Below are 9,696 nucleotides of genomic sequence, written 5' to 3'. Positions count from 1 at the left end.
ATTGATCGAAGCCACTCGATACGGTACGTAACCGCTCTATTTGAAACCGAAAGGGACAGAAAGGAGTAGAAGCAGAAGAAACTTGTTAACACAAGTCGGAGGGAGAAGAGAAGAAAAGAATTCCCGACAACTCAATGAAATTCTTTTCGGTGTGTGGAATGTACTGTGTGAGCTCTCTATTTATAGAAAAAATTCACAACTAATAAGTGAGAAACTTTGGGAACAAGTAATACATTACTTTGTCATTAAGTAATTCACATATTAGATCTAGTACAAAAATATCTCAATTGAGTACCAAAATATATTATATTTAGTACAAAAATATTTTAGCAAAACTTGGGGACTAAGAAAGCACTTTCTAATAATGATTAAATTAATTATTTAATTTATCATTTCCAAATAATAAAATATATATCAATATATATATTTTTCTCTAGTGCTTATGTACCCCCATTAATTAGAGGTACACCCCCACTATATAAACACTACTAATGTGTGTGTTCCATCCGATGTGGGACTTCCACGTTTTTCAATTCACACAACACTAGTTCTACCCAACATGGGAATTTGTGTTTAGTCTTTTTAACTCAATTTCCACACATGTTCCAACACTTTATCTATCTATTTCTAATAAGTGTTGATTTTATCCAATTATTGTATGATTGAACGGCAATCATTGCATCATTGATCCCCTTTTCAACAAGCTTTATGTCAAATACTCTGCCATGAATATAGATTTCTACTAACATCAGTTCTTAGCATCCATTTAGATCATATCGATGAAGAAACCTTCATTCTCATGATAATATTTTTTTTGCTTGAAATCAATCTTCCATAATTATATAGTTAGATTGGTATACCCTGAAAGAAATAAAGATCGAAATCCACCTGCACCAAAATAATTGGTGATTTCTTGAGGCCGTAAATGGGTAATCATAAGTTTTTGATTAAACTTAAATGGATGATTGAGATTTACTCTCGATATAAACTTTTTGACACCAGATATCAACGATTTTATCTCTTTTAAAGAAAACATGCTATTTCTCGCAAAAGACCAACGCCTTAATCTAACACGTGTGATCTGCAAAACCACTATTTTTTTTACATCCATTTATTTCTTGCAATCTTCCATGATTTATTCAAAACACATTTTTCATTGGTTGTTTTTCATTCTTGATCCGTTCGTGATTGTTGCACTCACCGTATATCGCATTACTGCATTTTAATGGGGTATTTTAATGTTCATGTTTTATACTTGATATATTTGGATGAATTGTTTTCTACTTGATATTACTCGAAGATTTTATGTCAACTATATAGGTTTTCATGTCAAATTCTTTTGTATAAGATGAGTGTGACGAACAGGAATGCATTTTTAAAATGTTGTTTTGAGGTTTATCATACTCCTCTGTCAATTGAAACATGTCAGTTTGTAGGGCAATAGGATTAAGTTCAAAAGAATATATTGAAATGCATTCTTGTTCGTCGACGCTACTCATCTTATATGAGGAATTTCGATGTGATAACATATATAGTTGATTCGGTAGAATACATGTGATGTGTTCTCTTCATTCTTTTGAGTTTTCAAAGAGACTACCCAATTTTTACACTAAGTATAAGACATTTCAATGCCGTCAATTTCGACAAACTTTCAAGAATTTAATTTAAATTAAACATCATGATGATATCACATATTTAGGGAGAATGTAATTTAATGTAACACAACGTTTCGTCTATTGCCTGATTTGAACATAGATGAAATTAAAATAAATAAATTTGTTGTATTCTATGTTTAGATTTAGCGTACTCGAGAGTGAAATATTATTTCTAAGCTAAGACATGCTTTTAAAAAATGAACATAACATATAGTAAATGTAGGGGCCTAAAAAACATATATGTCAAAAATTGATGGTTTGTTAGTTTACCTAAAACCAACACAAGTTAACTCACGTTGACTTACAACGCAAGTTAATTCATGTTGGATCAACAAAAGTTAAGTCACGTTGATGGCACTGAACGTGAGTTAACTCAAGTTGAGGTTATTTTAAGCAATTTAAGGTGGAAATGAGCAAAATTGTATAGGAGAAGAGGAATTTTCTTAGAAAATTGTTTTTCTGACATCAAATACTTCCTTATAACACATGGAAGTTATGACTTTACCCCAGCGGTAGTTAACTACCATTGGCTGATCCGGCAGCAGTTAACTACCGCTGCGCATGATACATATTCAAGTCAGAACCCAGCTTCCAGCCACTCTTTCATTACTCTCTCTCTCTAAAAATTTCAATTTTCACTCTCTCTCTCTAAAAATTTCAATTTTCACTCTCTCTCTCTCTCTAAAAAAACTCTATCAAATCATCCAATTTTTTTGACACTAATTCACAAGTAAGCAATCACTTAGGCTATTATCATACATTTTAGTTGGTATATATGTTTAAATGTTTATAATTTTAGTTGTAGTTTTATTTTTAAATTTTGATTTATTTTTTTTAATAGAGTTACGTTGTAGATCTGAAATTCTATTAAAAAATATTATGCATACTTGTTATAATGAAGTTATATTGCTTAAATTTATATTTTCTTTCTCGAGTTTTTTTAATTTTTTTAGGGTTTAGTTGGGTTTTTTAGGGCTTATTTGTGTTTTTTAGGGTTTATGTATAATTTGCACTCCAAGTGTTTGATGAAATGTTTGAATGAAATTTTTATTGATTGTTTAATTTTTTATGGTGTATGTAGGTTTGAAATAATGATCGATTTGTTCAGTGTTTCCATACGCTTCATCGGTGGAAATCCTTAGATGTTCAAGGTTCAGTACATTAATGTCACGTTAAAAGGTCTCAAGGATTAACTGAATGAAATTAACCAGGGACTCAAACCCGAAGACACAAGGAAGGTGAAATACATTTGGTATGAACGTCCAACATTGGACGACGGGAGAATAACGTTCAGTCGGCTATGATTAAAGAACGACGACGTGAGGAGCATGTTCTCGTTTTTTTGGCAGCACAACATGGTTCCGTTTATGGATATGTTTGTCACGTTAATTCTCAACAGTTTGATTCCACCAGAAGATTGTGATTAGGTAGAGAATGCACCTTCCAACTACAACAATGGTCTTACCCCTGAAATTGGACAAGGTCAAACTTGTTAAACAGCAACTCTCAAGCATTCACCCAGAAGTTCTATTGTTCCTTTCAAAAATTAGGTAGTGATTTGCAAGCCCTTTTGAAAAGTCAAAAGATTAAGATAACACAACATGTATTATGCAGAATCCGCTATATAAGTTATGATATCAAATTCATTCATATAAGATGAGTGTCACGAAATGCATCTCATTCTTTATGTGATGACTCGTCTTAGGGAATTTGATGTGATTACAATATAGTAGTTTGATTAATCCTTGTTTTAATCAATCACCACTCAATAACAACAAATTGTGCCTGAGAATATTTTCTTTAACGGTTATTTTCCATCTTCAACTTAGTCCAATTTCATTTTTCTCATTTACTTTATCACCTTTTCCATTTTTGTGATTCAGCCATTAAATCCAACGGCTTTACCCTCCTTGGCGTGTGAAGTAAGAAAAAAGATGCATAAAGTTTTTTGACCTTTTCTAAAATAAAATAAGTTTCTTTAATAATTAATTTATAAGTTTTTTAAAAGATGTTTCTTGTCTATAAATTGAGTCAATTACAGCTCTCACTTTCCATTCATTCATCCATTCCACCTCTCTTCTTTGTTGTTCTCTTTCTCCCCTTGTTCATCCTCACTGCCAAACACTCTCTCTAGTAACTATTATGTTATTGAAATATCATAAGAAACACTCTCAAAAAACATCCAAATGCTAGAAAACACTCTCTCACTCAAGTTCTTCATCTCTATTATATTAGTTCAATGCAATGAAATTCGTCCAAAAGCTTCATGGAAGGGATAAAGTCTATATTTTGGAGATAGAAAAATGTTATTCATAGAATTTGTTATTTCTAAATGTAGACAATTTCCGTGGGACTTGTTGGATGAATTACATCATTTGAACTATTACAACAACCTAACTCGCAACAATCCAACAAAAAATGCTTTTGCAACTAAGCAAGAACTAGCACATTGTAAATCAACACACACCAGACAAACATATATCTTGTTAATTCTCTTTATTTAAGACTTCTTGTTAATTCTCTTTATTTAAAATTATGTTATTTCTATATCTTTCCTGTAAAATGAATAAAGAAAATGATTAATTAATGCCAGAGACATAATGTAGCTAAGTAAAATCTGCAAAGACATTTGTGCATTATTCCTCGTATGCAATCTTTTGGAATTTTCTTGTATACAAGTGATCATACTTTGTTTTGATTTAAAATTTTTGAAGCTTCTCTATGTTTGTTTAGTTGATGGAAAAGGAATGATGGACATGGACAATAATGTGGTAAAACACTTTCATTTGAGTTATTATACTATGCATGCACTTTCCCTTTGTCATTTGCTAAAAATTACTGTCTTCAGTTTTTTGGATAGAAAATGATACATAATTTTGTAAAATGATTCATAATTTCTCTTTCTCATACAATATTAGTTATACTTCTTAATTTGTGTAAAATGATCAATACGTCATATAATTTGAGACAGAAGGGGTGGGTGACTAAGTAAAAACTGCAATAATTAATAATTTGTGTTTCCTCATTCTAAGGTTGCTAAAGATTAGAATTAAAGTTTGTAGATATAAGTTAATGCAATTGGGAGCAGGATTAGTTTAGAAGCACTGAATATATGAGTTGGCCATGAATCATTAAACATATGTTTGATTTAGCTGTGAGAGTCCATTAAACGCACATTTAGTCTGATACCACAATTTGTGACTTCTATATTTTTACGGTAGAATAGCATCGAAACACGAGAATTCACGCTTCAACGTACAAGCAAACATACCATAAATTGAGGCTGTAAGCTTAAATTTTTCTCATAATTTCCTTTCTCGTCCTGTAGTGCTGTTTTCCATCCTCTCATTTTTGTTTCACCGAGTATTTAACCCTTATTACATTAGATTTATTTTTTTTTCAAGTAGCCTAGTGGCTAAAATTCACATTTTTCAAGGTGAATAAGTGGGGTGTCTGGGGTTCAAACCCCGGCCCCTACATATAATAATGCATATGTCCCTGCCAGTTGAGCTATGCTAACGGGGACTTATTACATTAGATTAATTAGATGCATTTTTATGGAAATTATGTATTTCATATGTGACAAGGTTTTTGGTAAAGTAGCCTAGTGGCTAGAGCTCACACAATTAAATTGTGGAGAAGTGGAGTGTCCGGGGTTCGAACCCCGGCCCCTGCATATAATATGTGACATGGTTTTGTTTCACAGAAAGACATATTTGGAACAATATTCTCTCCCTCATTTTTATATAACTTTTTCATTTTAATATAATATTTTTCTTTAACTAAACGACTCCATATTATTTAGTTTTTTTTTTGTAGTGATATTATTTAGTTAATACAGAGGTGAATATTAAATAATGCTATTAAATATATTTGAATTGCTTTGAGGATAGATAACTCTTTTTTTTTTGGCTAAATAAGTTTTTAATCCTTATAAAAATATTAAATTTGTTTTTAGTCCTCATAAAAAAATAAGTTTTTGTTCCAATAAAAAATTGCAGCATGGAGTTTTATTCCATGTTAAATTCAAATTTGTTCAAATATCCTTAAATTTTAAATTTTTGAGTGGTTTTTTCGACACATGTTTGAAATATTATAATAAAAATAATCTGTAAAAAATGAGTTCAAAAAAAAAAAATTCTAGGTCCATGTTTGATATATTTATAGGGATCAAAAACTAGGTTATATATTCGGATACTCTTGTTTCAATTTTGTTTTAAATTTGAATTAAAATATTTTGAATTAAATGTTTTTATTGACAAGGTATATGTGAACAACGTTGGAATGTAGCAACCAACTTGCCGTTAACATCTCCTTCAGCTAAAGCCTGTGTAGAGAAGATTACACGCCAATCGAGCCCTTTACGAGTTTTGGGGAGTTCCTTCTTTAAAAATCTATATTTTCAAGTTGTTCCATGATTTAGCTAAACTCTTATTTATTGTCTTTAACTCTCTCGAGTTCTTATGGTATTCTCACTTTACGACTGTAAATTCCTTGTCCATAAAATTGAATATGATGCGAGAGAAACACCTCAAATTTGTCAAATCGTGATATTTTACACTAATGGAATTTTCAACATAAACATGAAATCTACCGAAATAAATTTAATACTCTAGACCATATGTATGGTGGTACAATACTTAGCAGACGTCAAAAGCCCTGCAGCTATGGTGTATGTGTTGCAGCTTGTGTCCTACCTTGGTGCTATTCAAGGTGGGATGTTGGTTGCAATGCGTTCCATTTAGTTTTGTTGTTATTAATTTGTATTGAGATTTGCGTGCCATCATTGAGATGGTTGAGAGTGTTGTGTTATTTTGGTGATTCTCATGTCTATAATTATTATATCTACAAAAGTACCATTGAATTATTAATTTAAAAGGTCAAAGATCTAAAAAAATTGACTTTAAAATTATGCGATTTGAGGCAACACCTGAACCGAGTTGTTGAGTTTCAAGTCAAACCTATTCTTATCAAATCAAGATGTGTCAAGTTCGATTAGACTAATTTTCAGTCCTGGATTCAACCAACCATTTTTCTAGTGCCACTAGATATTAACAAGAGATCAAAATCATAGAATTAGAATCTAGCGCAAATGGTTGATGCATAACATACAAGATCATTGTAAACTTCGGAGACCAAACTTGATTTGTACTCGTTTGAGAAGAAACATCAAAATCATCACCAATACACAATAAAAACAAATATAGCACCAAAAAACTTTAAAACTAAAAAATAAAATATATTAAAATATCAAAGTCTATGATATGAATAACATATTAAGTTTTGGAAGCACAAGTGGACAAATTAACGGTTTAGTTGGGAAAAACTCACTATCAGAAAAGAATAACATGAGATGAGATTTAGACATTTTTAGGGCTTCAATTTAGCAATACTATGGAAGCAAACACGAATTACATATCAATGCTATTGTGTCACGTACAACTTCATAACGGCTCACTTGAGCAAAGAATATGGAAAGTCGGGAATGGGCAAAAAATCTCAATTTGGGATGGTAACAACAGGAATGTTAGTTTGGGCAAAAAATGCCTTTAGTTGATAATGAAGGTGATGATCAAATGATTTAGAGTAAAAAATATGATGGTGTTTTTAAAGTGAAGGTAGCATATGAAGTTGTCCCCAGCAATTTGGAGATTCGTTATAATTTTGACAATTTTTTATCTGAAAAGAATTGAAAAAAGAAAATATAACATTACTTAAGTGACAAATAACTAAGTTGTAGGTTTTTTTTTTGGTAGTGTAAGGGTCTTTTTTGGGTAGTGAACTAAGTTGTAGTAGTTAAATATATGAGCAATGGTTCAAACATAACTTTTATCTACAGACAAATATGCATTTATCTATGGAGAATACATAATTGACAAAAAAAATTATTGTCTTTCAGACTTTTACCTATCAAAAATTATATTTAGTGATGGATTTTGACCGTATGTACAAGATTTTTTATAAATTTTAAAATCCTCCAAGTTTGAGGTCGTGTGCGAAGGACCCTATTGCACTTGCAGAGACCCGGCGCTGCAGCTTACTATCAGAGTGGACAGGAAGGATGGCACGAAGTTGTCTTCCAACTATAGTTAATCTAAGGAATTTGATTGTCACACGATAAATTGAAGCTAGGGTTTGGGCTTTTGATCTGAAGCTTGGAAAACGAATCATGAGCTGCCAAGAAGTAGAAGCTATAAGCTGAAGCATTAAAAGGGATTAAAGTTTCCAAAAGAGATTATTTATGGTAAGTTCCTCAAAGTAAAATCACTTTGGGATATTATGATCATTTATGTGTGTAAAATGAATCATGAGCATGTTTGGGATATTTATATAGAAATTGGATTGAAACTGAAATGTAAGTACAAGTGATTAATAGCTTAAGTTGTGGTTAAGTTGCATAAGTTGTTCCAAAAGCTTCCATAATTGATTTTTGGAATTAACATGTTAGGATTGCTGTAGACAGGGCCGGCCTTGAGGGGGTGCAAACAGCTCAACCGAGCTGGGCCTCCCCCAAGGATGGGCCTCAAAAAAAAAAATTATACCCAGTAGTATACTATCCTGCAATAAAGGGGGTGCAAACAGCGCATGACTTTTGATTGTTTTGTGCAGGTTTAATTTTCCTCTTGCTTTTGGTGTTAGGTGGGGATTTCTCATGTATACGGTAGTTATTTTCACCTATGGGTGTACCGCATATATACGGCACGTTGTATTTATCTTTTAAAAAATATAAATAGAGCATTGCTCTTTTAAAAAAAAATACGTTTTGATTTTATCACTGACCTCTTTTCATTCCCAGAGCCGAGCCTCCGAATTCTCAGGGACGGCCCTGGCTGTAGAAATGGGTTAGGAGATGTGTATACATGTTTGCTTGATTTCTGGAAAATTTGAGCAGAAATTGAATTGTTTAGAGGGCATAAGCTGTCAGTTAAGCTAATTTGAGCAAAATTCCTTAAATGACTAAACTGTGGTGTAAGATGCTGTATAAGTTGTTCATAGGGCTAATAATACTTGTTGGAACTTCTGTGTTAAAGGTTGAGTCGAAATTTATGAGATAGAAGTTATAAGTTGCTAGTTAAGCCGTTGAAGAATAGCTTAAGTTGGAAGTTAAGTTGTTTCAAGTATTCTTTTCTGAAGATCAGCTTATGAGAGATATGTTTAATTGACATATGAGTAATGGAAAAATGATAAGCTGTTTTAGTGATGATAAAAGTGCTTAAATAGTAATTAAGCTGTTTTGGAAGTACTTAAATAGCCAAACGGCAAACTTCTGGTGCAGGGACTGAAATGGTAATTTTTCTATATGCTGTTTGATGAGTCAGGAGTATGTCACAAGTGGGTTGGACAGTTTCGGAAAAGTCAAGACCTATAAGTCAAGGCATAAGCTATTTTGGAAAATTGATTATGGAGTTTTGGAGATGGCAAAAGTTGTAGATTGTGAATAAGCTGCGTTGCAATTTCCGGGAGTGATTCACGGTGAGTTCCTAGTAGCTTAGTTCCCACCTTGGGTTATTTATGTGTGATTGTGAGATAACTTGATATATGATTAATTTATGTTATAGAAATTCCCCAATGTGAAGTGTTGTGCTATACGTGTTTTTAGCTTAATTTACATGATTTAGAAAACTCATTTTTGATTAATTGGTGGTAAATATTCATTTGTATGTTTGGAGGAGAAAAGAGCTTATTTGTATGCCCAAAAATGATTTATGCTCTCTAACTTAAACCAAAACCCTCCAAACACATTCTTACCTCCAATTAAGCCCCTTAAAGGTGAATTAAGCTATAAACATGTTAATGCTCATCACAATCATAAGAGTGCAATACACATATATTAAATGTTAATATCTAGGTAGATTTTCAACCACTAGGAACAAGATGCATCTTCTTTTCGGTAGCTCATTCCATAAGAACTCCACTCCACAGTTAAGCGTGCTTGACTTGGAGCAATTTTGGGATGGGTGACCTATCGGGAAGTTTCCCGGTAAGCATGTGAGTGAGGACAAAGCATGCTGAAAAGACTCGTGTTGGTTTGTGGGGTTAG

The 9,696-nt window shown here is 32.2% G+C and overlaps 1 long non-coding RNA gene across 2 annotated transcripts; it reads left to right on the top strand.

Moving 5' to 3' along the window:
* The first annotated feature begins 7,768 nt into the window (after positions 1–7,768).
* LOC146913691 (uncharacterized) lies at positions 7,769–9,225 on the top strand. 2 transcript variants are annotated; one of them, XR_015013769.1, is made up of 2 exons: positions 7,769–7,899; positions 8,932–9,225. It is a non-coding gene; the product is annotated as an uncharacterized LOC146913691 (long non-coding RNA). The 2 variants fall into 2 exon arrangements; XR_015013768.1 differs by having other exon boundaries at positions 8,265–9,225.
* The last annotated feature ends 471 nt before the right edge of the window (positions 9,226–9,696 follow it).

The sequence above is a fragment of the Medicago sativa genome, chromosome 6 (assembly GCF_051527215.1).
Source record: "Medicago sativa cultivar Bolivia chromosome 6, Bolivia_mono, whole genome shotgun sequence".
NCBI classification, from domain to species: Eukaryota; Viridiplantae; Streptophyta; class Magnoliopsida; order Fabales; family Fabaceae; genus Medicago; species Medicago sativa.
Note: the sequence above shows the minus strand (reverse complement) of the source record. Positions and strands in the feature narration are given on the sequence as shown.